The sequence below is a fragment of the Barbus barbus genome (genome assembly GCF_936440315.1).
Source record: "Barbus barbus genome assembly, chromosome: 7".
NCBI lineage: Eukaryota > Metazoa > Chordata > Actinopteri > Cypriniformes > Cyprinidae > Barbus > Barbus barbus.
The window spans coordinates 37,151,336-37,177,111 of NC_136735.1; the positions used below are offsets into that span (position 1 = coordinate 37,151,336).

A 25,776-nucleotide genomic window follows, 5' to 3' on the forward strand; every position below is an offset into this window, starting at 1 on the left:
CGAGACCACCTAAAGCACTCCGCCCACCGTTCCCAAACCTCCCGTCCAAACGGTCGAGCGGAGAGCCAGGACACAGGTGTGGGTGTGTTTGGCATGTGCTGGAGGCATGGTGCAGGTGCACATGTGCCAATTTGGGGCCATCTAAGCTGGAGGTGGACGCAGGTGTGTCGCGAGCAGATAATAGGGGCTTGAGGGGATGCAGGGGGCGTTTTGCGTCATATGAGTTCTTTAGACAAAATGAAACGTCCTAATCAGGTGCGTGATGGGCAGGAGGCTTGTGTGATATCATGATGCACTTGGACGTGTAATGCAATGCCTTCATTAAGGGCAGGTGAGACGGTAATGAGGCCTGCAATTATGTCGACACCCGGCATGATGATTTGATTCAGACGGTTTGTATAAGGAAAATATTTTGGTGTTATTTTTGATGTTATGCAGTTAATTGTTGATAAACACTCTTGTATTGTCTCTCATGCAGAATTAAAATGTCAAGAAAGGTACCGTGCAACGTGCAAAATGCATAATGAAGTCTACGATTTGAAGCAGGTAATGCAATCATTCACAGCGTGATGATGCATCGTGTTTTGCAAACGGAAAATTTTTATGCAAATAATGTGTGTGTCATTACATATTCCATTTAATTTTCACTTTAACTGCATGTGTGTTGCTAAAAGTAATTACTTGAGTTCCACTTAAAAATATAGAAATGTCATTGCATTAGAATATCAACAAAGTAGAATACATCTGCAAAGTAGATATTTTTGGAGTCATTTGGTTGGATATTTTGTTTTATAAAGCAATGTTTTTATGTATTTTTGGCTTTTATGTGTTTCCACTGAATGAAAAAAACACATAATTAAGTCTAATATTGAAGCAGGTGCAATCATTAAAATATAATCATTCATAGCTTGATGAGACATCTTGTTTTACTAATGGAAAATATGAGAAGTATTTGTCAATATGTATCAAATATATTTAATTTTCACTTTAATTGCATGTCAGATGTAAAAAGTAAATATATTTAGCTTCTAAAATTATTTTGCATTGTGATTTCTTTAAACATAATTATGATTGGATCCTGATTTTTTTACACCCAACAAGTGTGAGTGTGTTGTCAGTAAATACACTGTATTTTATTTTCTGTTTATCTTGCAGAATCAACAGGTTGAAATTATCTGTAAGGCACCAAGTAACAGGAAAAAAAATCAAACATGCCATTTAATTTTTTTTTTACTTCATTTCTCTACAAAAAAAAAGTGTTTTCTCTGAATATTTAGTTTAATGCATTGACATTTATTGTGGCTTAAATGTCTTTTTATATAGTATGTGATATTCTTATCCGTAATTCAGAAAAAAAAAAAAAAAAAAAATTAGACCAAGTGGTCACAACTTGCCAGTTTGTTGTCAGTAAACACACTGTTTGTCTTGGAGAATCAACAGGTTGAAATGATCGGTGAGGCACAATGTAACATGAAAAACATCAAATATGATACTTGATTTCAACTTTTCCATGTCAGATGCTAAAAAGTAAGAATACTTAACCCCTAAAATGATTTGACACTGGAATTACACTTAAAAGTATAGAAATGTTATTGATATTTTCTCAGAATATTTAGATTTTTTTTAATGCAATGCCATTTATGATGACTTAAATCTGATTGGATACTGAATTTTTTACACCAGATATGATCAGAATGTGCAAGTAAATGCTGTATTTTATTTTCTATTTGTCTTGCAGAATCAGCGGATGAGACCGATACGAAAGGCACCATGTAAATTTTGACGATCTGCAGCACCTCTATGGCGTCTGAAACACAGGAGTAATTGTGTCCTCTGTTGAGACGGATTTGCATGCTTTAACTTATGCAGCATGACTTGCATCGCTCTCGTACACGAACTCTGACACACACACACACACATCGACTGTTAAACTCTGCTGTGTTCTCACCTACTCACTCTCAACCCCCCTCTGTTCCACTCGCATGCTCTTAACAATTGAAACAGACCACATCTATTTCCTCCTTTTCAAGCAAATGTGGGCAGGTGGAGGTTTGCTAGACCAGCCCGAATGCCAGATAACCTGTGCAGAAAAAAGCACAAGAATTAAATTTGCTAGAACATGTGACCTGAACGGCCCAATGGTGCTTGGATGCTTTTTTTTTTTTTTTCCTAATTGTGGGGAACGGTTAAACTTGTTGTCTGACTAAGGGAGAAGCTTTCTGTGGGCCGCCACAACCACAAACCAAGTCTGCGACCGGTCACGGCTCTCTAGGCACTAGAAAACAGTGAGATAAAGATAGACAAGAGGGACCCGAGAGCGAGAGGGGGAGGGAGAATACGTGTTGATGTCAACGTGTGAATCAGCCAAATCGCCGAAAAAAACCACAGCGCCGCGTTTGTGCTCCGGCTCTTTTGCACAAGGGTAAGCATCAGTCAACCACAGTCTGACCTCCGATCGCAATCTGCCGTGTCTGTGAACCATGCACAGAATCCAAGGACAGAACCGCCTCGCTGGACCGGCGCAGGGCGACCATGGGTTTCAGGGTGTGTTTTTGGGGTCCGATTTAGGGGCTGGAACGTGGAGGGCATTTGAGCAAAGCCTCTTGCATGTCGTCATGGGCGTATTTTTTGCTCTTTGCAGGGCTGAGCCGGGAGCCCTTCAAAATTCGGAGGCAGATCAAGTTGGAAGAGCTGGATTCGGACGAAGACGAGGAGAAGCAGCCGCCGCCGCCACCGCTGCCACCATCACTCGCCATGGCCTCCAACAGCATCTTCGAGAACTTCCCGTCCTACCAGTCGTGCTTCTCCAGGGGTGAGTATCCAAGGCGATTGTCTGCGTTTTCGCGCAAACCATCTCTCATCTCCTTCCAAAGGCACATCGATGTGGTGTTTGAGCAAAGTGACGACACCGAGGTGCTGGTTTGCAGTGTCAGTGGAGTACTGAAATCTTGTGACTGAATCTGAAAACCACAGGTCTGTGGGTTAGTGAGCACTTCACTGGTTAACCTCATTCAACCAGCCGATGCATGGTGGACTCCAACATGCTGTTTTGGACGTTACCTTATTGACGAAGCTACAGAAAGCTACCTTTCGGTTCTTGCATTGTGCCAAAATTGAGGTTTTATAGTTTGATGCACAGTGCTGCACAGTGAAATGAAACTGTTGCTTAACTTGCATAATAGGTTTTAATGGTCTTTTGGATGTTTCCTTGTTGAAAAAAAAGCTAGAGAAAGGAAACTGCATGAATTTTATCGCATGCGGTGTGAGTTTGAAAACTTTTCAGTTCTTTCAGTTTTATTGTTCGTTTACTGCATAGTGAAACAAACCTGTTGCTTAACCTGCATAATAAGGCTTTAATAGTTTAAGAGGTCGTTTTGAATTACTTTTTAGATGTTTCCTTTTTGAAAAAGCTAGCAATGAAACTGCATGAGAGTTTTATTGCATGCAGTGCGAGTTCGAAACCTTTTTTGGTTCTTGCATTATGCAAAGTTTGAGTTTTAGAGTTAGATTGTTTGGTTTTTTACGCGAGTCCCGTACAGTGAAACTAGCCTGTTGCCTAACTTTCAGAATTACTTTAATAGTTTAAAAGGTCGTATTGAATGTCTTTTTGGATGTTTACTTATTGAAAAGGCTAGAGAAAGGAAACCACACGAGAGTTTTGTTGAATGCATTATGAGTTTGAAAACTTGCATTGTGCCAAACTTTGAGTCATCTTTGCATGTCTTCTATGGCAAGTCGTGCAGTGTGAAACTAACAGCTGGGCTGTTGCTAAAGTTTCAGATTATCACTTTAATATTTCAAGAGGTCAAATTAAATGATGAAACCTGAACTAAAATAATAAAATAATTAGTGTTAACAAATTTAGAGCTTCTTCATTATATGATAAAGAAGTCAACTCTTGACCTAAATCTCAGTTCAGTTTTTTTTATTATTATTATTTTTATGACAGATAGAGAGAAATGGCTTCATTTTTAAGCAGCAGTGACACGTCCTTACATTTCTGGACTTTCCCTCCTCATTAAAGCCTGTGTAGTTTCTCAAGTGCTGTTTTTGATGTCTGCGGGTGTGTGAGTTCACAGCTGAGGCCCAAAGATGATGCTTTAGTTTTTTTCTCATGCTGAAATGACTGTGAGTGAAGGGTGAATGGAAATCACCCTGTAATGGTTAAACTGACTCATTTAGCAGCTCTGAGTGGATCATCACACATACATTCTGCTGAAGTAATTGGCTCTTTATAAGTCACTTCTAACTGTTTAAACATGCATTTTAAATGCTCATTGTTATTGTGGATCATGCTGTGGGATCGTTTCTAAAGGTGATGTTAATGAGGTTATGAGGTCTGGTTGCTTTTTTTCTCAGTTGCTTCTTGAGAAAGTCTCATTTCAGTTTCCTGACTGTCTCTTTCTCATGCACACATACGTGTACATGCATACGAGCGCTTTCAGTTAACACAGGAAGTTTATCAGTCGCACCCGACGCATGTTTGTTCTTGAGCATATGTGAACAGCCTCGATGTAACCTCTCGAAGACGAGGCGAGGACCACATGAAACTAAATAAACTACCTTTATTCTATTAATGATGCAGGGTTGCTGAACTGAAGGTGTCTGTTTGTGCCGCTCAACGTGTAAGTTGTTTTAAAATGTGATGCCAGTAGCTTTAGCTCATTTTAAAGGAATAGTTCACCCAAAAATGAAAACTGGCAGAAGATGTACTTACCCTCAGGCCATCCAAGATGTAGATTAGTTTGTTTCTCTGAGAAATGTTGCGTTGCATCACTTGCTCAGCAACGGATCCTCTGCAGTGAATGGGTGCCGTCAGAGTCCAAAATAATCCACACCACTCCAATCCATCAGTTTACATCTTGAGAAGCCAAAAGCTGAAACAAATCCATCATTAAAACGTTTTTAACTAAAATACAAGTCCATAATCCATAGTAATGTTTCCTCCAGTGAAAAGGTGGTCTGGTCTGAATCAGGAGTGAAATCTGCACAGATCAAGCACCGTTTACAAGCTAAATGAACTCTAAACAAATTTGTGGCTGGATTTTGATGTGAGAGACAACAGGAGATGCACTTTTTCACTGGAGGAAGCGTTATTATGGATTATGGATTTAGTTAAAAACATCTTAACGATGGATTTGTTTCTTACAAAAAGTTTTTGTTTCACTTCAGTTGATGGACTGGATTATTGTGATGTTTTTATCAGCGGTTTGGATTCTCATTCTGACGGCACCCATTCACTGCAGAGCATCCATTTCGCCAAATCTGTTCTGATGAAGAAACATATTAACGGTTTTCACTCTGTTTTACCAATGAAATGTATTTTCTCTTTTTATTTAGAACTTGTTTGGAATGCAGTAACTTGCACTGTTGCTTGGCAACTATACATACTCTGCTTTTACCCCTTAGTAACAAGTTCTTTCTCATCGTGACTTATTTTGAACACATCCTGCACTGTATTTTAGTAGTTCTCACTACAATATCATTGGTAGTCAACTTTACATCAATGTAAAGCAAAAATCACATTTCTTCTGATGCGCGGTACATACCCTGCCCCACACGTAATTTTCTGAACTGGACAGTCTGTCTGAATATCGTCACATTGTTAGCATGTCTTTGTGCACGTGTCATGTTTGCTGATGTACATTTGCATATACATTTATATATCAAATGAGAATGTTTGTTGCATACAGCTCATTTGCATTTTCCTTTATCAAGGAAAAACTATGCATATGCAAAGCTGAAGTGCATGCCAGCATATGTAAGCATGCACATGCAGTCACATATGTAGGCTTTTTGACCTTGCGCATCTTTCATATCTAGCAGTCACATTTCTCTTCTTTACTATCAGCGCACAAACTGACAGACGCGTGTGAGGATTTACCCCGTATCTCTCTGTGGTATCGGTTTATCAGATGGTTTGTGTGTAAATCTAATACGCACACACCCTCTCTATTGGAATTGCTATTCAAGCACATGCTCACGGTTCTCAAACAAAGTTCCTTCTGCTCAGAAAGGGTTTTTTGGGGTTTTTTTGTAAATAATAAGGGAAGTTTGCTTTTAGACTCTGGCTTGACGTCATCATTAGCAGTGTTGGGAAAGCTGCTTTGAAACTGCAACTTGTCAAGCTACAAGATACTCGATTTAAAGTTAAAGCATCATTTGAAGCGTCAGTCAAATTACCTGTTTAATAAACAATATTTATACAATATTTATATTATTACAAGCTACTAACAAAACGTTAAGCTATTTAACAGGACCAGTATGTTTTTAAGTATTGTAGAATTTATTTTTGCAATCAGAGCAGCATTTGGTGAATTAAATATTTATTTATTTTCTTATTTTAACTAGTTCATTAAAATTAACTCTTTTTTTTTTTTTAATTAATCAGACTTCTAATGAATAAAATGAAGATAGTTTAGAAGCTTTTGTTCAAGGATTGTCTTATTTTGGCCCGTGATAAAAGAATGTAAATTAATATAACATTAAAAAAAACAAAAAACGTAGTCTTGGTATACCATTATTTGAAGGTACTTTTATTTAGTACTTTTAGTTATGACAAAAAAAAAATGGTGTAGAATTTCACTCAGAAATTGACAGTAAATGTTACAAACACCTAAATATTACAAAGAAATGGCACATAGCAACTTGGAATAAACATAAAAAAAAAATAAAGTAAATACACTGAAATAGGTTTTTTTTTTCTTTTTGAAAAATTTACTCCAATAATCTTTATTTAATTTACTTTTTCTTTTCTTACGTCAACAGAAAAAAAATGTTTAGACAGATTTATTGCAATTTGATTGAAGTTTGTCTTGCTTTGGTAGGCAATGCATGCACCTTAATGTGCATTGGTGCGTGACTTAGAAAACTGAGGCATTGTATCTGAATAACTGCATGGAGGTTGTATGGTTAACTATAGTAGACTGTGCAATGTCTGTGTGGAGGGTGATGAGGAACTGTTTATAAAACTGCATGTTTCTTCACTTCTTTATCTTCAAATCAAGCCACTTTCACCCTTATTGCCTGTTTCCTTCTCCCGATCGCGCTCCATGCCGTCTGGCACACTGGGCACCGTTTCTTTCCATATATCTCTCGGCTTATTTAACAGTAGCTGAAAGTTTTACAAGGTTGCTTTTGTCCTCCTGAGGTGAGAGTGTGGACAGAGATGGATTTATGGTGGTTCTCGGGGCTCGTCGCGGTCCTGTGGACCTGCAGTCGTTCCAGCGGCCTCCTGCCTGGCCTCCGCTGATTCTGGTTATCTACATCCACAGGCACCTGAGAAGGATGCCGCTTCGCCTGGTCCATGCAGATTCACAGAGGGACATGCATAGGGTCATAAATTCCTGCTGCCCGCTCCCATGTGGCCCTTTGGTCACTGGGGTTTAGCGGAACTAGAAGGTGTGGATGTGAGCGATGGCCGTATCAGAGCTGTGGGAATGTGGTCACCTGCAATAAATTAGCTGCTTTACCACACCAACCACCACAAAGTAAACTCATGTTTTACCTCTGCAATAACAGGCGGAAGGGAACAGTGCATCGGCACGGCATCCGATTGGAGAAGCGCGGCCCTTTCCCTGCACCTTCCCAAAGGCTTTTTATGGGCCTTTTTCCTGTTTGAGGCAGCTGGATGAAATTGTTAACAGAAATGTTGGACATTTAATGAAATTCTGTCTCTAGAAAATGTTGTTTAAAATTATGAATATAGTGAACAAAATGTTTACTTTATTTATTTATTAGACATATTTCCATATATTTAAATTGTATGAAATTAAAAATACTTTTATTATTTTGTATTAATTATATTATAATTAATTATTAATTATAATATAAAACTTAAAACTTTTAATAAAAGTTATTATTATATGAAATATATGCACATCATTAATTTTGCGCTAATTTGTCATTTGCATTAATGTTGTAAAACTGAATATAGTCAAGAAAAATATTTTTGTCTGTGTATTTTTTATTTCTTTTAGTATTATTGATACTAGTATAATATGTTTTGTTCAAGTAATTGTTACGTGTTGTTTTTTCATTTTTTATTATTTTCATATTTCTATATTATTTATTCATTTTTATTTAGTTAGTTTTAATTATTTAGTACATCAGTTGTCTTAAACAGAAATAAAAGTGGTGCCTTTTTTAATTAATTAATTTTTTTCGGTGGAGATTCTTACTCTCCATAATACCTGATATGTATTAAAGAGCCCTGCTCTGATATGAAATGCTGATGTCTCAATAACATCAGTATCTCGCGTGAGGAGTCGTCTCTCATTGGCTTATATTGAGTTTCGTCCCCCCGGTGTGTCGCTGTGCTGAAATGGATTTTCTGACCCTGCTCTCTTTACATGGAGCAGCTGCTGGAGAGTTTGGCCCTGGTAATATTGAGCCCAGTGTCTGCTAGACAGGCAGGCCGGCCGGCCGCTATTGAGCCCAGCGTCGGACAGAACCACGATGGGAATGTATTGAGTGGCGTCGTCAATGCACAGCTCCAGGAAAGGAGATAAAGATGCTTGAAACCGGTGGAGGGACTGAGCCAATGGTGCTGTTTGAGATGGGGGAATGAAATGAACACAACCAAGCCACTGGTGCACTTTATTTCCTGAATGTCTGTGGGAAATGCTGTTGAAAAATTGTGAATATTGCAAACATTTTTTTTTTTTTTAATAAAAGTATTTCCATTTTAATTTGTGTTAAATAAGAAAAATGTTCTATTAGTTACGTTTATTAAATATTTATGTTTTAATGAAAGTTGCTATTTTTTACATCAGATATTTTCCATAATATTAGACAAAAACATTACCCCCAAAACATTAAATATACATAAAAGACATATAGACAAGACAAAAAAATATGCAAATTATACACATCATGATTGTTAATTTTTAATTTGCATTAATGTTAGAAAAACTATGAATATAGTAAACAACATGTTTATTTAATTTTATTTTTATAGAAATATTTCCCGATATTTTTCATTTTATTGATGTATGTGTCTGTGCGTATATCGTTGTTATTTTAGTATCATCGATATACTAATATACTTGTTGTTAATATTTTGAATTAGATTTAGTTCTTATAGTTTCTGTTTTCAATTTAATTTCAGTTCAAGTTTTAGGCATTACTGAACAGTAAAATTAATTCTAAATGATTACACTAATTATGAGGGAAAGCAGTGGTAAATACTGTATAGACAATTTTTTTCTGTAATATTTTTCATGTCCGTTGAAAATATGCAAAGTTTGGTTCGTGTATGTTGATTGTAAAAAAATCTGTCTATTTTGATTTTGAGAAAATGGTGATTAAAGGCAAATTGGGCATTTTTATCAGTAAAGAGGTCAAGTTATGGAAGAAAATTGACTGTAAATTGAGATTTGATGGGTCAGTTTGCCTGTAGTGTCTCTGTAAAGCGAGAGCAATGTTCGTTTCACTGCTGCACCGGATGATGCTTGCCGTAATATCTTGCAATTTTTAACATTAATTAGAAAAATTCAGATGTGTATTTCTCCAGGGAGGTTTGTTTTGCTGCGAACACACACCAGTTTCATTTCAATAATTATTTTGAGGGCAGACATTGATTCGCTGACCACATCATATTAAATCAACCGCTGATTGGTCAGCCATCGATCTGCTGGAGCCTCATATTGAATCGCAGCCGTTCTGTTTGTCATAATGAAGATTTCATGATCAGAATCACTTTTGGAGCCCAAGCACATGTCAAATAATACGAGAGGGCCTGATGTTTCATAACACACATGTGAAGGGAAAAGAAAGCAGCGTCCTCGGCCTCACTGCGTATGTTCAGAAACCACAGAGAGGTTTTGTGAGCGCAGATAAGAGGTCGGGAACTCTGCGTTCTTCACTTCTCCTTCACTACTGGCCTCCCCTCACCCACTTTTCCTGTCAGTCGACAGATTCTCGCTACGAGGGAGACGTGCTGTTGAAAATAACCGTATCGCTGAGAGCCCCAGTCTCTGTTTTAGCACCTAAAGCCCTGCGTTTGAGAAAGCGGAATAAGGCTCCGTTCAGGGCTCTGACAGGAAGAAGCAGCTTTTGCAAGGTGCGCGTCCCTCTCTCTCCGTCTGTTTGGTGTGCACAGGATATGTGCAAAAGCCTAGTGCAGCTCTGAACTGCAAATATCCTCATCGTGTGGCTTTAATATCCAGAGCCTGTGAAGCTGCTTTCAACCTTGTGAAGCTTCAAGCTGCTCGTAATTGAAAGTAGTTGAACTGCAGTCAAGATAACAACACCATAAGCTGCTAATAAAAATAATCCGTGTTCCTTTTTTATAATTTATTGAACCTGTTAATTTAATAGAACTGAATATTTTATTCAGACGGTTTAATAAAATTAACATTATTATTAACAAAATCTTTTTTTTTTTTTTTTGCTTGCTAATTTACTTAGACCAAATATTTTATATTTGTTTGTTTCTTTATTTATTTGTTTATTTTAACTGAACTTGTTAACTTAAACTGAAACTAAAATTTTTATTCAATGAGTTCAAATATTCCAAAAAAATATATATTTTTATTTATTTACTTGTTGAACTTGTTAATTTTAAAACTTCATTGTTAATTTTTAAACTTTCATGTAGACAGACTAATAAAATAAACAGCTTAAAAATAAAATGCATATTTATTATTGATTTATTTATTGAACCTCTTAATTTAATTGAATTCAATAGGTTAAAAATTATTTTATTCATTTTAATTTAACTTGTTAATTTAATTTAACTATTCATTTTCATTTCAAATATGAATAGAAATATTTAAATAAATGTATTTATTTATATTGAACCTTGTAATTGTAATTGAAAAATTAACAGCTTTAAAAATAAGATTTATTTATTTATGAACCAGTTATTTAAAATGAACTTATTATGAAAATATCCATAGAAGATGAAGAAGATTTTAGGGGAGCATATTCAGCTGCATGCAAATGTGTGATGAAAAACATTTGTAAACACCTGAGTGACTCTCATGCTACTGAAAAACTGTGGTTCAATTTGTAGCTTCACCACTTTTAGTAGCAACTGTTCATTTCATTAGAAGCGTCGTGGGCTTGTTTGTTCCTGAAGTTTCTTTGAGCGTTTGTATGTGTGTGGAATCAATAACAGAAGCCTGTCTGTGGTAACGCAGCGGTGACTGTGGCTACCTGGCTAGCCGCACTTCCGTACCCACATGCAAAGTAGCCTAACCAGAGATCTCATTCAGGCAAAGACAGTCAGTAAAAACAGAACTACACTAGTCATGGGCTCACCATCTACTGCCTACAGACCCAGCTAACAGAGAACAGTCTCAGAACTTTGGCTAACGTTCTTGCGAGATTCTTTCAGGGTTATGAGCAAACATTCTTCCAGTAATGTTAATAGAACATTAATATATATATATATAATGTTCTCGAAACAGAACAAAACATTTATACATTGTTTATGGAATGCTTGTTAAAGGTGTTAAAAGTAACATTAACACAATGTTTGTAACATAATAAAATGGAACTTTCTCCTTGATTTATTTTTATTTTTTTTATACAAACTGGAGTAACAACATGATATAACATATCAATTCAAATTTCTCATTTTTTACTTTTTCACATTCCCACATAATATTGTTGGTCAGGACATTTATCACAGAAGGGTTGAGTGGGGTCCATTAAGTTCTGTGATAAAAATGATAATGAATCAGCTGGTGAATGGGATTTTTAGATGAAGTAAAGATGTTGTTTCCCAAGTGCACTGTATAGCTAAGCGTTTTGCTGTAACCTCTAAGGCCATCCATGAGGGGAAATGGTTAGAAGAGGACAGATCAAACCAAGTAATGATTGGATGCATGGGAAGACATGGGAAGACCCCCCCCCCCCCCCCCCCCCCAGCAGGGAACCCCGTAGGCCTTCATGGCTGACCTTAGGGGCAAATATAAAAACAGAGAAGAGGGTTCAATTCCATACCGCTCACACAGTTCTTGAAAACTTAACATGCAATTAGAACCAGAAATAACTTTCAGTCTATAAATGCCTTTCTGCATCCAATCTCTTGAGAAAAATGGTGCACCACCAGGACGAATATCATTATTACACCAAATAGGTGTATGGTTGTGCCAATTATGTGAACGTTGAATGCATTTTTCCATCAGTTTAAAATGTACTATTGCATTGGCAATAATTGGACCAAAAGCTTCACATACATTGTTTGTAGTTTAGCTCAGAGAACAGTATATCTTGTAACCTATATTTATCTACTAAGCTCATTTCAATCTCTCTCCAACCTTGATGCATTTTATTTGAAAGTCCCTATGATATAATTCAAAGTTCAGAAGAGCTAATCCCCCATTGTCTTCTGCAGAGTTTCACATTTCAATCTAGGTTGCTTAACATTACAAATGAATTTACGAATTGGAGTTTGTGCCAAAACTTTTTAGGAGCAGGTAATGGAATCATAGAACTAAGAAAATTGATTTGCGGCAAAACATTCATTTTAACACTCGCTGTTCTGGCATGATAAGGGCATCGAGGTCCATCTTTGGAGAAACTTGCTCCACCCTCGATAGTTGGCATCTGGAATAGCCTGCAGGGATGATTGAACAGCAATGTAACAAAGTAACGAATGGGAGTTTGTACGGGAACATTACATGGTTGTCTTATGTTTTTAGCCATGCAATTAAGTGGAAGCAAATATGATTTATCCCAATTAATTTTGAACCCGGAAAGCATATAGACTTTCCAAATACCTTCAGTGTCCGGGGAAGCTTGATCCGAAATAATATTATGTTATTTGAACGTTTAGTTCATATTCTAAGAATGTTAAAATGTCCAGTTTCTTTGTTGTGATTATAACGTTATTTAAAGGTTATAAAAATGTTTCCGAAACATTCTACTAATTTTATTTTTATCCAAAATATAATGTTGTTTGAACGGTTTTTAATATTCTAAGAACGTTAAAATTTAAATTTTCTTGCTGATTATAACGTTATTTAAATCTTACAAAAACGTTTCTTCGAATATTTATCAAGTACAAAAAACATCAACGTCATTTTGAGAAGGTTGATCTAAGTTTTTATCACAACATTATGAGAACATATAATAAATATGAATGACGTTATAAGAACATTCCATAACATTACTTTAAAAATGTTTTTCCCAACATTTATGACTTTTAAACACATTAAAAAAAGTTAGTGAGTTAGTTGGGTAGTTGTGAGTTAGTTGGGTAGTTAAAAATGTAGTTCAAAATTACATTTACTAACATTTATTATATCAGTTATTTTTTACATAGAAATTCTGCATCCTATATGTTACTTCAATTCATATTCAGGAACTGAAATGGAATTTTAAAAAATATTCACACACAAACATCTGGTCATGTGGTCTATTTTGAATTAGTTCGATTTTTAGACTCTTACTAAAATCTTTCGAAAGAGCAATCATTTCTGTATCTAGCTTGATGACAATCTTCCTAAGTCTAACTGTAAGACTAGTTGATCTCAATCAAGTCGTGACCCAAATTAAAAAAGACCACAAAACTCATTTCAGTGGTTAAAGTTGTAGCAACCAGTGACATTCTGAGTCTGAAACGACAGGGTTCACATGCACGCTTCTCTTTTTCTGTTAAATGATTGACAGGCCAGTCATTGGATGGGGGTGACTTCCTGATGGCACATCCTTTGCAGCATCAGTTATTGGGCCTGTGTGTGTGTGTGTGTGTGTGTGTCTGTGTGTGTCATTAGATGTCACAAAGACCCTTTCAGTTAGACAGGCTGAGAGTTCCTAACGGTGGCCGTACAGCTGCAGCTTCCTTCCTCTGCAGTATCTGCTTCACAGGAAGCTGTTATTCAGTGTTTTACTCAGTCGCAATATTAAGTCTAAATATTAAAAAAAAAACTATAGAAACCAACCCTTACAAAACCTGTGGAGGTAGCATAGTATAGTGATGGTGTCAGATTGCTGTAAAATGGTACTTTTATAAGTACTGTGGTGCTAATATTGTTTTTGATATGTAATGTGGTTCTGTTATGGTTTTAGGACATGTAATATGGTTCTACTCTGTTTTTTTGGACATGTACCATGGTAATACTATGACTTTTGGACATGTACCATGGTAATACTATGGTTTTTGGATATGTATAATGGTTCGGCTGCGGTTTTTGGATATGTGTTGTGGTTCTACTTCATTTTGTTTTACATGTATTATGGTTCTACTATGGTTTTTTGGACATGTACCATGGTTTTACTGTGGTTTTTATGCATGTATTATGGTAATACTGTGACCTTTGGAAATGTATCATGGTTCTACTGTGGTTTTTGGACATGTATCATGGTACTGCTTTGTTTTTGGCAAGTACCATGGTGTCAATATCGTTTCTGGACATGCACCTTGATACTACTGTTCTTTTTCTACATGTAATATCAAGGCAAGGCAAGTTTATTTATATAGCACATTTCATACACAGTGGTAATTCAAATTTTACATAAAAGGTGAAAGTAAGTCATTAAAAAGTGAAATAGTCATTAAAAATAATAATCACAGCAATAAAATAACCACAGGAATTAAAAATAATTATAATAATCACAACAATATAAACAAGGAATCTCTTCCGCACTAAGTGAAAGAACCTTCCAAAACACCCAACTATTCCACTACTTCAGCCCCTAATTACTTTGACCTTCATAAACCATACAAATAGAACTCAGAGGTCCTACTCTCAACTGATTAACCAACACACTTCCTTTCTTTGCCCACATTCTCTTTACCATCACAACACTTACTTTAACCTTCTGTTTAAACTTTTAAAAACTGATTTAAAATTAATTTAAAACAGTTAAGGATAAAAAAGTATTGCACATAAAGTGCAGTCGGTTCGGACAGTGCTCATTCAACAAATGCACAGCTAAACAGATGAGTTTTGAGTCTTGATTTAAATGTGGCTAATGTTTTAGCACATCTGATCTCTTCTGGAAGCTGGTTCCAACTGCGGGTCACATAATAGCTAAAAACGGACTCCCCTTGTTTTGTGTGAACCCTTGGTGTTTATAACTGACTCTATCATACTACTATGTTTTTTGTTGTTTTTTTTACTTACCATGGTACTACTATGGTTTTTGGACATGTGACATGGTACGACTATGGGGTTCTTGAAAGTACCTTGGAGTGCTGTATAAAACCATTGTATTACCATCTGATACCATAGCTTTACCATGGTATAATGCATGGTATTCATTTTTTATTTCACACTATTGTGAATGTTGATATTACATTATATGTTTGTGTGTGTACATATGCATGCTGTAAAATATACAAAATCTATACTATGTAAATTTTTTTACGAACAGAACATTAGTTCTTAATTCATAGTTAATTTACATATTCTACGCAGAGCTAATTTACATATATTCTCATGTTTCTGCCTCCTCTTCTTCTTTGGCCTGTACAGTAGATTCCTCGACACTATTTGACTGCTATCATCTCAATCTTCGACCCTTATCATATTTATTTGCATATTCTCTCTCATCTCCGTCCATCTGTCTTTCTTTTGCACCGATGACATCTCTTCTTCAGACAGACGACTCACTCTCATCACACATACACAAATAGTTCCATCTTTCGCGTCTCCTTTTAAAGCTCGCATGCATCCGTCTGCGTGTGCTTCTGCGAGAATGCCATCCACCAACTTTACAATGCTCATCTGCTGCAGTAATTATGTCCGTGTGACTCAGCGGCTCTTGGCGCAGTTCGCATCACCTGTTTCTAGCGCAGTCGCCCAGGCGCCCGTGTGTGTGTGTGTGTGTGTGTGTGTGTGTGTGTGTGTGCTCATGGTGAGCTATGCTTAGTCAGAGGAGAAGCAGCGAGCGGCTGAACAGTTGTCTATGTTTAGTCACAGCAGCATCAGTGATACAGCACACAGCCGGTCAGACTCTCCTCTGGTCGCCGTCTGGCCGAGGAAGAAAGCTGTAGTCGTGTCTAGCCACCGTGTCTCGCTCCGTTTAGCGCTAATACTTAAACACGGCTGCGATGAAATGGACTAACATGAACTCTGTGTGTGTTTCTGTGTGTTTGTAGACATGAGCACTGAGAGGAACATAAGAAAGGACAGAGAAAATAGAGAGAGACAGCCTAAAAAGATAAATGACTACAAATATACAATGTATTTTAGATAGTTTATATAAATTATTTTTCATTTGAATAATTTTCTTACCTAACTAACATCTGTTAACGCTGCAGTCTGTCACTTTTTTGGTTAAAAATGATCCGAAATGAATTTTTGAGCAAGTACATAACCAGCCAGTGCTCAAAACTATCTCCTGACCTTAGCCCGATTCACAACGGTAATCTTAAAAATAATGTTTTCTAATTTGAGTGGTACTGGTAGGAATTCGTGGGAACTTCGAGCATGCTGCTGTGTCATTACGTCACGTCTGTAAACATAAAGAAGTTGTCCTGGCTTGTAGGCTATACCACATGTGAAGATCCTGCAGGTGGCCGATCATTTATAGCCTTTTCTCACACAATAATTAAACTTATCATTTTGATGGCGGATTGTAATCCAAAAAGGTTTATGCGTTTATGAAACACAAGTGAATGAAATTAAATTTTATTCCAGTGCTTCTAATTACAGATAGCCTATGTGGGATTCAATAAACTGTTGCATTTAATTATTTTAATGAACTAAGACTTCCAGACTTATTATTCCTCTGATGAAGTGGCAAAAATGCATGTTTTGAATGAAGATGATATTTGATGCTGTAAAAATTATAGCCTTTATTTTTTTTAATTAATTGTATTATTTTTTATTCTACTACTACTACTACTTATTATTATTATTATTATTTAATAATAAAAAACTGATAATTAAGATAATTTTTGGGTTCATTTTGAAACCGGAGTCATCTTTTGATTGCAGACTTCGGTATCCTGGTAAATCTTGTCTGTATGATCCCACGCTGTCCTCGCAGTCTCTGTAATCTATGGGAGTGAATTACAGACTGGCCTCTGAGGCCCCGCCCCCATCTCCTCATGACCCCGCCCACGCCCCGGGGGAGCCTGGACCATGTGGCGAGCTGGCCCAGGATCTGAGAGTCCCGCCGGCCCGTTTGATCTGCGCTCTGCACCGCTCCGCACAACATCCGCAGCACAGGAAGAGGATCTCTAATAAAGCCTCTTCATTTCCTTTTATTTTCACTTCTCTACAATCTCTTTCCTTGTTAAAAAAAAAAACAGCCTAGACTGCTAAACTGGATCAGCTGGTGTCCAGTTGAACCTGGACACGGTTTTTGTGAGATTCACCCATTTTGGACACATTCATACTGGTTTTAGCATTGCTATAAACTGTAACAATAAACATTTTAACAGACCAGCATTGCCCAACTAAAACCAGTTAAAGTGGCTTTGTTTTGTTTTTTTATTTTATGAGATATATGGAAAATAGGGAATGAGTTTGATGCATTGCCTGCCAAACTCAAACCTGGATATCCATGACCACATGCCTACATGTCATACCACAACACTAACAGGTGTAAACAATTTGTTCCTTTCCTAGTTTGTTTAGATTTCCCAATATCTCTTTTTTTTTTTTTGCGTTTACATTTCCAATCAAATTTAAATTTGATTTAAATTTAAATAAAAAATTTACAAATATTTAATACAAATATTTTTCATAAATTTATAAATGTTTTCTTTTTATAAAATAGTTTATTTAATATATAAATATATATATATTTTCATTTAATTTTTTTATTTAATAATTTATTTTTAGTTTATGAAAAAAATTCAAGTGAAAAAATATGTACTGATGAAGTACACAGTAAGACCAGGAAAAGGCATTAAATGTTGAAATGTATGCGATGATCATTATTCCAAAGGAAAAGTGTTTCTTTGTAATCTTTTATACATTTTTATAAATGTTCCTTCCTCAGCCTAAGACAGCATCTCTTCTCACTTCTTTTAAAATTTTAATAAAGTTTTAAAAAATCAGTAATAAAAATAATTTTCTATCACAAAATTATTTATTTATTAAAAAAAATAATTTGAAATATATATATATTTATTTTAGTAATATACTGTTTTTAATAAATAAATAAACTTTTTTCAGAAGGAAAAATATGTGCTGATTTTTTTATAGGCCCTATATAAATTTTAACCCTTGATTTTTTTGTTTCTTGTTCCATTTTGCCTGACATCTCGAATCCATTTTCTATCCATCTGGCTCCATTCTGAAATGTAACGTCACTTCTCACTATCACAAAATCAAATCCCACTCTACTTTTTTCTCCTCATTGAATATCCTAAAATCCACCAGGTTGCATAATTCTTTCATGTTGACTTGGTGTGACCTGAGCCGTGTCGTATGTTTGTATGTACAAGGCCTCAACTTCACCAGAGCAGTCAATAATGAGTCAGTCGTGCTGTAGATCTATTCAGCCAATGCACTGATACACTCCTCAGTGATCCAGCAGAGACGCCGGGCCAGAAACTGAAAGCGGCAGCCTAGAAATATTGATCAGTGTCCCATAAAGCATGAATAGACTGGCTGAGGATCGGAGGGTGTTGCCATTGATTGCAACATAGCTCTTGACAGGAGCCTCTTTGTTCCTTTGAAGACTGTAACTGAGAGCGCTAATCGCTCCTTGACGAGCGCTTTGTCTGATGTTTTATAGACACAAATGATCTGACTGGCTGCTGAGATGTTTAGGCTGGATGTGCTAGGACAATAGTTGACTGTTCACTGTCATCAGCCTTTGACATCAGTAGCCTGAGGCCACACGGTCAGGAGGAAGTAGCACTTTCTCCGCTTTTCTTTCTCTTTCTAAACCTGTCTCTCCACCTGCGTCTTTGCCTGAGCGCGGTCAGTGCTTTTTCCTGTCTCAGCATCTGCTGGTGAGTTTCTGATGGACGTCCGGCGGTGAGGGAGGCCACATGCAAACACGGCAAGTTAGTGTTTGGGGACTTCCCACAATCCCCTGATCCAATGCCACAAGCTTCACCGAGGGAAACTACAACCCTCTTCATGGAGAAATGTCCTTTGTTAACAACAGAATGCATTTCCAGAATGTTAAATGGTTAAACAATGCGTTTTAATTAGTCTGTTTTTACTTGTTCGCCAGTGAAAATCCATGCAAGATACATTTATTCAAGAAGCAACACTGTATATTGTAGAAGTGTATTTCTACCACGGAACAGAAAAATAAAAATTTTTATATCACAATTATTTTTATCAGAATTGCAAGATTTAAACTCAGAATTCTGAGGAAAAAAGTCAAAATTGTTAGATAAACAGTTGCAATTTTTATTTTGTATTTAGTGGTGGAAACAAAAAAGCAGAATTAGGAGATAGAAAGTCAGAATTCGCATAGAAAAAGTCAGAATTGCAATGAATTGAGAAGCTTTCTTAATCTAGTTTCTTTGTCATGCTGAAGATGTGGCCTAACAACAGGTGCTTTCTCATCTCTCCTGTCTGATTTAAGTGTGTATGCTAGTAAGAAATCATCTGTCACATCTGGCCTACTCTGTTTGATTACTTTTGCAGCAATTAAGTGCTGACGGTGATGCTGAACGACGTTTCAGAAGCATGCGGTCGCTCGAAATGCACCCGGCCGCTTCATGCCACTCCGTCCCGTCACCGCTGTCCCAAAGCTGTGAGACCGCAACAGGAAATGCCAATATAACGGTCGATACTGGCATGGAGCAGCATGGAGATAGAGCCGCTTCTCCAAACCACAGAAAGCCTCCTAGACTTTGATAATGGACCATCCGGAGCTCCGCCGGGCCCGATGGGATCCGTCCCCGAGTGGACCTCCACCGTACTTCTGCCATGTGGTTAACGACTTCCTCCTCCTCGTTTAGGAGCTTTCCGTGTGTCCGTTGCTAATTTATTAATCTGTGGATTTCTTCTCGACGATCCCATTTGTTGGAATCTTCTTCTGGCTAATTTGGTAGGCCCTCATCCGCATAATAGTCTGAGTGGAGGAGAGAGCGATGGACGGGGCTGCCGGAGGAGGGCTGGAAGTGACTTTTGTCCCAGGACTTTCTGAGTTATTAATTGATTTTGTGGGTGACTAATGACTTTTTTATTGAGCAGTTTCCTCACGCTCCTGGAGGGAGAAAAGCCGAACTGACCGCACCAAACTCTGTGGCCTAGATATGGAGGACGGCTTTCTGAACAGAGCGCTGGTTACCGTCCCACACGCGACAGGGAGACACTCTGAATGAACATTTTAAAAAAAATTAAGAGGATTTGTTTTAATTTGTAGTGACTAAAAAGTTAATGGAGAATATAAAAGCCACATTGTTTATCAAAAGGGAACATTTGCAACATTTTATATATATATATATAGTATACACTGCTGTAAACTGAAGATAAATGAAAATACACTTACAAAATCATACAATATAAATTTTTAATTTTAATTATAATATTGTATGTATTTAATTTTAAATAATATATAATTTATATTTTAGAATTATAACTAGTATTAGAATGGTTTCTGAAGATCATGTGACACTGAAGACTGGAGTAATGATGCTGAAAATACAGCTTTACATCACAGAAATAAAAACAAAATTGTCACATTTTACATAAATTCACATAACAATAGCTATTTTAAATTGCAATAATATTACTGTATTTTTAATCATATAAATACTGGATTCTCAGGATGCAAAAAAAACAAAAAATCTCTATTTATATATATAGATATATATGTGTGTATAGATATATAATATATAATGTAGTAATTTTTTTTCTTTTCTTTCTTTTTTACAGGTTTTTTTTTTTTTTGGTTGCTTATAGTTTATCTTTTGTTGCATGAAAATTTAATCATAAATTAATTGCTACTCTACCATGCATTCAATCCATCCCAAATTTACACAGATTACAATTAGCCATTGCCCCTTCAAGCATGCAAAGTTTAGTGAGTTGCTCAGCTGGTGAATTTGAGCTAAATATGTTTTATTTTAGCATTCGGTCAGGTTAACAGGAGCTCTGTGTCGTGTCTTCTGTCCAGTGTCGTGTGTGTTTGAGTGCTGCTGGTGGCCGGCGAGTGTTTGAGGTCTGAGCTCTGAAAGAGCCCATCTGCCTCTGCTGACCACAGCTCATCCAGCATTAACCGCCAGCGCTGGTCCGGCCACCCGTCTGCTCACACAAAGCTGTTTTGTTTGCGACTGCGGCTCTGCGGTCCACGCTACACAATCACCGGCTCACAACAACACTGAGTGACACGGCTGTCTGTCTCTGAGCTCACCATTTGTTGGTGAATCCCAGGGCCTGGATTCAGACTACGGTTTAAGAGAGTAAACAAGGAAACGTCTGCAGTGAAACACTCGATGGATAGACTGATGCATGAATGAATGAGGCGCTTTGAGTCTGAATCAGTCAGGTTTAATTAGAGGCTGTGTTGTGCTGAACAATAGCAGTTTTCACAGAGTTAAAGTTGTGTCTGCATGATTCATATGGAGACAGATGTCACATCATTACATGCATTTCTCAACTATGAGTAAGAATGTGAGCGTTGCATCAGCGAATATTGTCTGTTTCCATTTATTCAAAGCTTTTAATGTCACTGCAATGTAATGCATCCTAAGTATTCATTTTTATTCTTACTGAACCCAAAATTGACAACAAATATATAATATTTGTATATATACAATATATTATTATATGATATATTTAATATATATTACAAAATATCATATAAAAATAATATTTTATGATATGTAATTTATATATACACATTATATACATTTCTATAAAAAGTATCTCTTAAGAAGCTTGTATTCGTTCCTCTTCAGGCTGTAACGGGATGGTGAGCAGTCTTTGAGTGTCCCGTCTCTTGTTATCAAACTCCTGCTTCTCATTTCCTTACGCATCTCCGGCTCTCAGTCCTGCCACATCCTCACGTTCCTGCGCCAAAGGCAGCGGCTCGTCACAGATACGCTCTGCTGGAAGATCCAGTCCAAAACTTTCCTCCACGGAGCTCTGTTAATTCAGTTTCCTTGCATATTTACTTCAACAGTGTCTTGTAAATCTTGTTATATGTCCTTCTCATTGAGCATAAAGCAGTCGGCCGAGCCAAACCGTCTGTCTGTGGATTGGATTGAATTCATGGTTAATAACGCTGTATCGGAACATCATTGCATGGTGTGTTTCTCAGATATTGAAACATTAAGTCAGCGTGTCCATGTGAAATCCATTTTTACAGGAAACCTCAGAATTATGAACATCAATAGTGAAGTGACATGAAGTGAAGTGACATACTGCCAAGTATGGTGACCCATTATCGGAATTCGTGCTCTGCATTTAACCCATCCAATGTGCACACACACAGCAGTGAACACACACACACACCGTGAACACACACCCGGAGCAGTGAACACACACACACCGTGAACACACACTCGGAGCAGTGGGCAGCCATTTATGCTGCGGCGCCCGGGGAGCAGTTGGGGGTTCGTGGTATTGAGGGTGGAGAGAGCGCTGGACATTCAACCTTTGGATTCCGACCTGAGTGGTTGCTGGGTGGTTGCTCAGTGGTTACCAGGGTGTTCTGGGTACCTCACAATTATTAAACATCAAAAATGCTGGGATGTACATGTATTTCTGGAATTGAGGTCATTTTAGGGAATATTAATATATTTTATTTTAATTTATATCACTGATTCCAACTGAATATGTATCACTTTACTGCTTTATGTATGACAGAAACTTTGAAATTTCTTTATAATAGATGATCTGCAGCTAACAAGAATTTTTCGTTGCATGAGATGAATAGATTCTCAACTGTAGAAGTTGCTATCAAACGTTGACGCATGTGAAAGTCAGCATAACTCGCAGCGACATTTATGTGCGATAGTGTGTGTGTGCTTCATCTTCAGCTGCACTATATCTACTCATCCATTCAAACTGCACTAAATAGTGCCCGAGGCGGATCTCTAGTCGTCTCCTCCCACACACAGCGCTGCAGGCAGCGGCAGGCCAAACCGGGCCGAACGCACACCTATACATGAGACTGTTGCAGGACACTCCAAACCACCAGAGGCCAGAGTCTGAACGTCTGCCTTCAGAGGAGCTTCAAGGGGAAGTTTGAAGCCTCTTCTGGTTATCTAGTGTGAGATTTTCCTCTGCTAATATCTGCTGCAGCTGTCTAGTCTAGTAAATGTCTGAACTGAGAGCATAAATCTGCGCTTTAGTGTAAAAAGACTGAAATATTCAGCCTTTTTTCTCTTTATCTTCTAGCGCTTTCTGCTGCCACACCCTCATCCCGTGTGTCAGAAAATCAATCAGCACGTTTCAGAGGAAGTGCTCTTCGTACGACAATCCTGAACTAAGGGGCTTCTGAATAATTCACTTCAACTCATGACCCTCCAGCCTGGGCCAAAGTGCACTGACATGTCCTGATCCAGACTAAAACACCACAGGCCACAGGGTGTTAGGATATTCTGACTGGCTGCTAGGGTGTTCTGGTGGTTAAGTGTTTTTAATTTTTTTGGTAGAGTGTTCTGTCTGGTTGCTAGGTGGTTGCCTGCGTGTTCTGCATAGTTGGTAGGTGCTAAATAGGGTATCCTTGCTGGTTGCTAGTTGTTAATTAGGATATTCTGGGTGGTTGCTCGGGTGTTGTGACTGGATGCTAGGGTGTTACTAGGGTGTCCTGGGTTGTTGCTAGGGTGTTCTGGCTAGGTTGTTTTTGGTAGAGTGCTCATTCTGGTTGCTAGGTGTTAATTAGGGTATTCTAGGTGGTTGCTAGGTAGTTACTAGGGTGTTCTGGGTGGTTGCTGGGGTGTTCTGGTTGGATGCAAGGGTGTCCTGGGTGGTTGCTACAGTGTTCTGGCTAAGTGGTTACTAGGTGTTTATTAAGGTGTTCTGGGTGGTTGCTGGGGTGTTTTGGTGGTTGCTAGGTGTTTTTTTGGTAGGGTGTTCTTTCTGGTTGCTAGGTGTTTATTAGGGTGTATCAGGTGGTTGCTAGGTAGTTACTAGAGTGTTTTGGGTGGATGCCTTGGTGTTTTGGCTGGTTGCTATGGTGCTCTGGCTAAGTGGTTGCTAGGTGTTTTGTCTGGTTGCCATGTAGTTAGTAGGGTATTATGAGTGGTTGCTAGGGTGTTCTGCTCAGTTGTTACTAATGTGGTGCTGGGTGGTTGTCGTGTTTACTGGGCGGTTCTGGCTGGTTGCTAGGTATTACAGTATCTTACTGTCTCAAATAAAATGAGTCACTGATCCTACCTTCACTGTTATATTGCGTTCTAAAAGCACACTTTTCACAATACACAATATTTTGAGTTGAAATAGTATTTGTGCCTATAGCACAAACTTTTGGAGCATTTATTATATATTAAACATTTATTAGCATTAGAGGGGTTTAAAAATATTGTTGATTGTGTGCAGTTTCTTGTGTGTAGAATGTGCAGCAGTCGGATCTCTCATTACAGTATACGAGGCCTCTGGGAGCCGTGATGGAGGTAGATTGAAACTCACAGCGGGATCGTTCCATGTGCTGTTGTTTCCTCTTAAGGGGCGAGACGGCCCCTCTGTGAGCACTTACAGCATTTTAGCTTAAAGCTACGCTGCAAACACAACTGTTCTGAGGCAGGTGTTCGCTGGCAAAGAATCAACTCAGTAGTGCTCATGGACCAGACTAGAGGACCATGGGAAAAGCAGCGCCTTCGACTGCGGTGACGTCAGACCGAGTGCATCTCTATACGGGAACGCTCTGATCAGCAGCAATGTCAATACAGCTGGATGAAGCTAGTGTGTGTGTGGCCCTGAGCAGAGGACATCTGTGCCTGTCCCGTCCACATCCTCACACACATATAGTGTTATAGTGTAAGTGCATCACAATGTTCAATACTCCCGTGCTAGTCTCTGTACTTTGAGTTTGGTTTGGCTGTTCCAAAACACAGTGACCTGTCTGCTGTCTACATAGGCAGCGGCCTTGTAATGCAACATTCTGTCTGTCATGGAACCTTGTAAGTAGAACACACTACCAATTGATTAAATTGATATTTATTTAGTAAAATAGTTCATATTTATATATAGACTCTACTGTATATATATCACATCATAAATACTAAAAATACATAATATTATCATATAATAATATATTTTGTATATCAAATTTATTTGTGTGTGTGTGCATGTGCATTTGTATCATAAATACTCTGTAATTATTTGTTTTAATATATAACATAAATGAGTATTTGTGATACATGGTGATATTAATTGAATTGAATTACTATACATTGAACTTTGAATAAATGAATGAATTTTTACAGTGGATTGCTTTAGCCTTCAGCCATACTACTTGCATACTACTTATATTAAAAGGCAGCATATTGTTGGTGCTGTACTTTTAGGAACAGCTTTTGTGTCATGATTGTTACCTATGATGCCCTATAATGTTGTCTAGTTAGGCAGCTCACTAGGTTGTGTGTGTGTGTGTGTGTGTGTGTGTGAGGGCAAAGTGCTTTGCTCTGTCACTTGGCTGTGCTGCTAAACGATATGTCAGAAAATCAATTAATTACTTTTAAGCAGCAGTTAACGGCATCCACACAATACAGCCGCATGAATTATTAAAGAGCACGAAAGCGGAGTTATTTTCCCCTCTCTCTCCCTTAACTAACCTCCCGTACAGTACAGAAGAGAAACGACAGAGACAAACAGACAGAATGAAAGGAGGTTATAGAGAGAATGGTTGATCAAACAAGGCGGGAGGGCAAAAGAAGAAACAGATTGATACATTTGAAGAATGTAGAACATGTTCTGATGTTGCTATGCAGTTGCTAAGGTGTTCTGA

At 37.6% G+C, this 25,776-nt stretch overlaps 1 pseudogene across 1 annotated transcript in view; it reads left to right on the forward strand.

Moving 5' to 3' along the window:
• Window positions 1–2,414: 2,414 nt before the first annotated feature.
• The window catches only part of LOC306872158 (runt-related transcription factor 1-like), a 52,266-nt pseudogene continuing 28,904 nt past the window's right edge, over window positions 2,415–25,776 (forward strand). The window contains exons 1-2 of the transcript XR_013785835.1: window positions 2,415–2,544; window positions 2,642–2,812. The product of XR_013785835.1 is annotated as a runt-related transcription factor 1-like (transcript). The remainder of the gene's footprint in view (window positions 2,545–2,641; window positions 2,813–25,776) is intronic.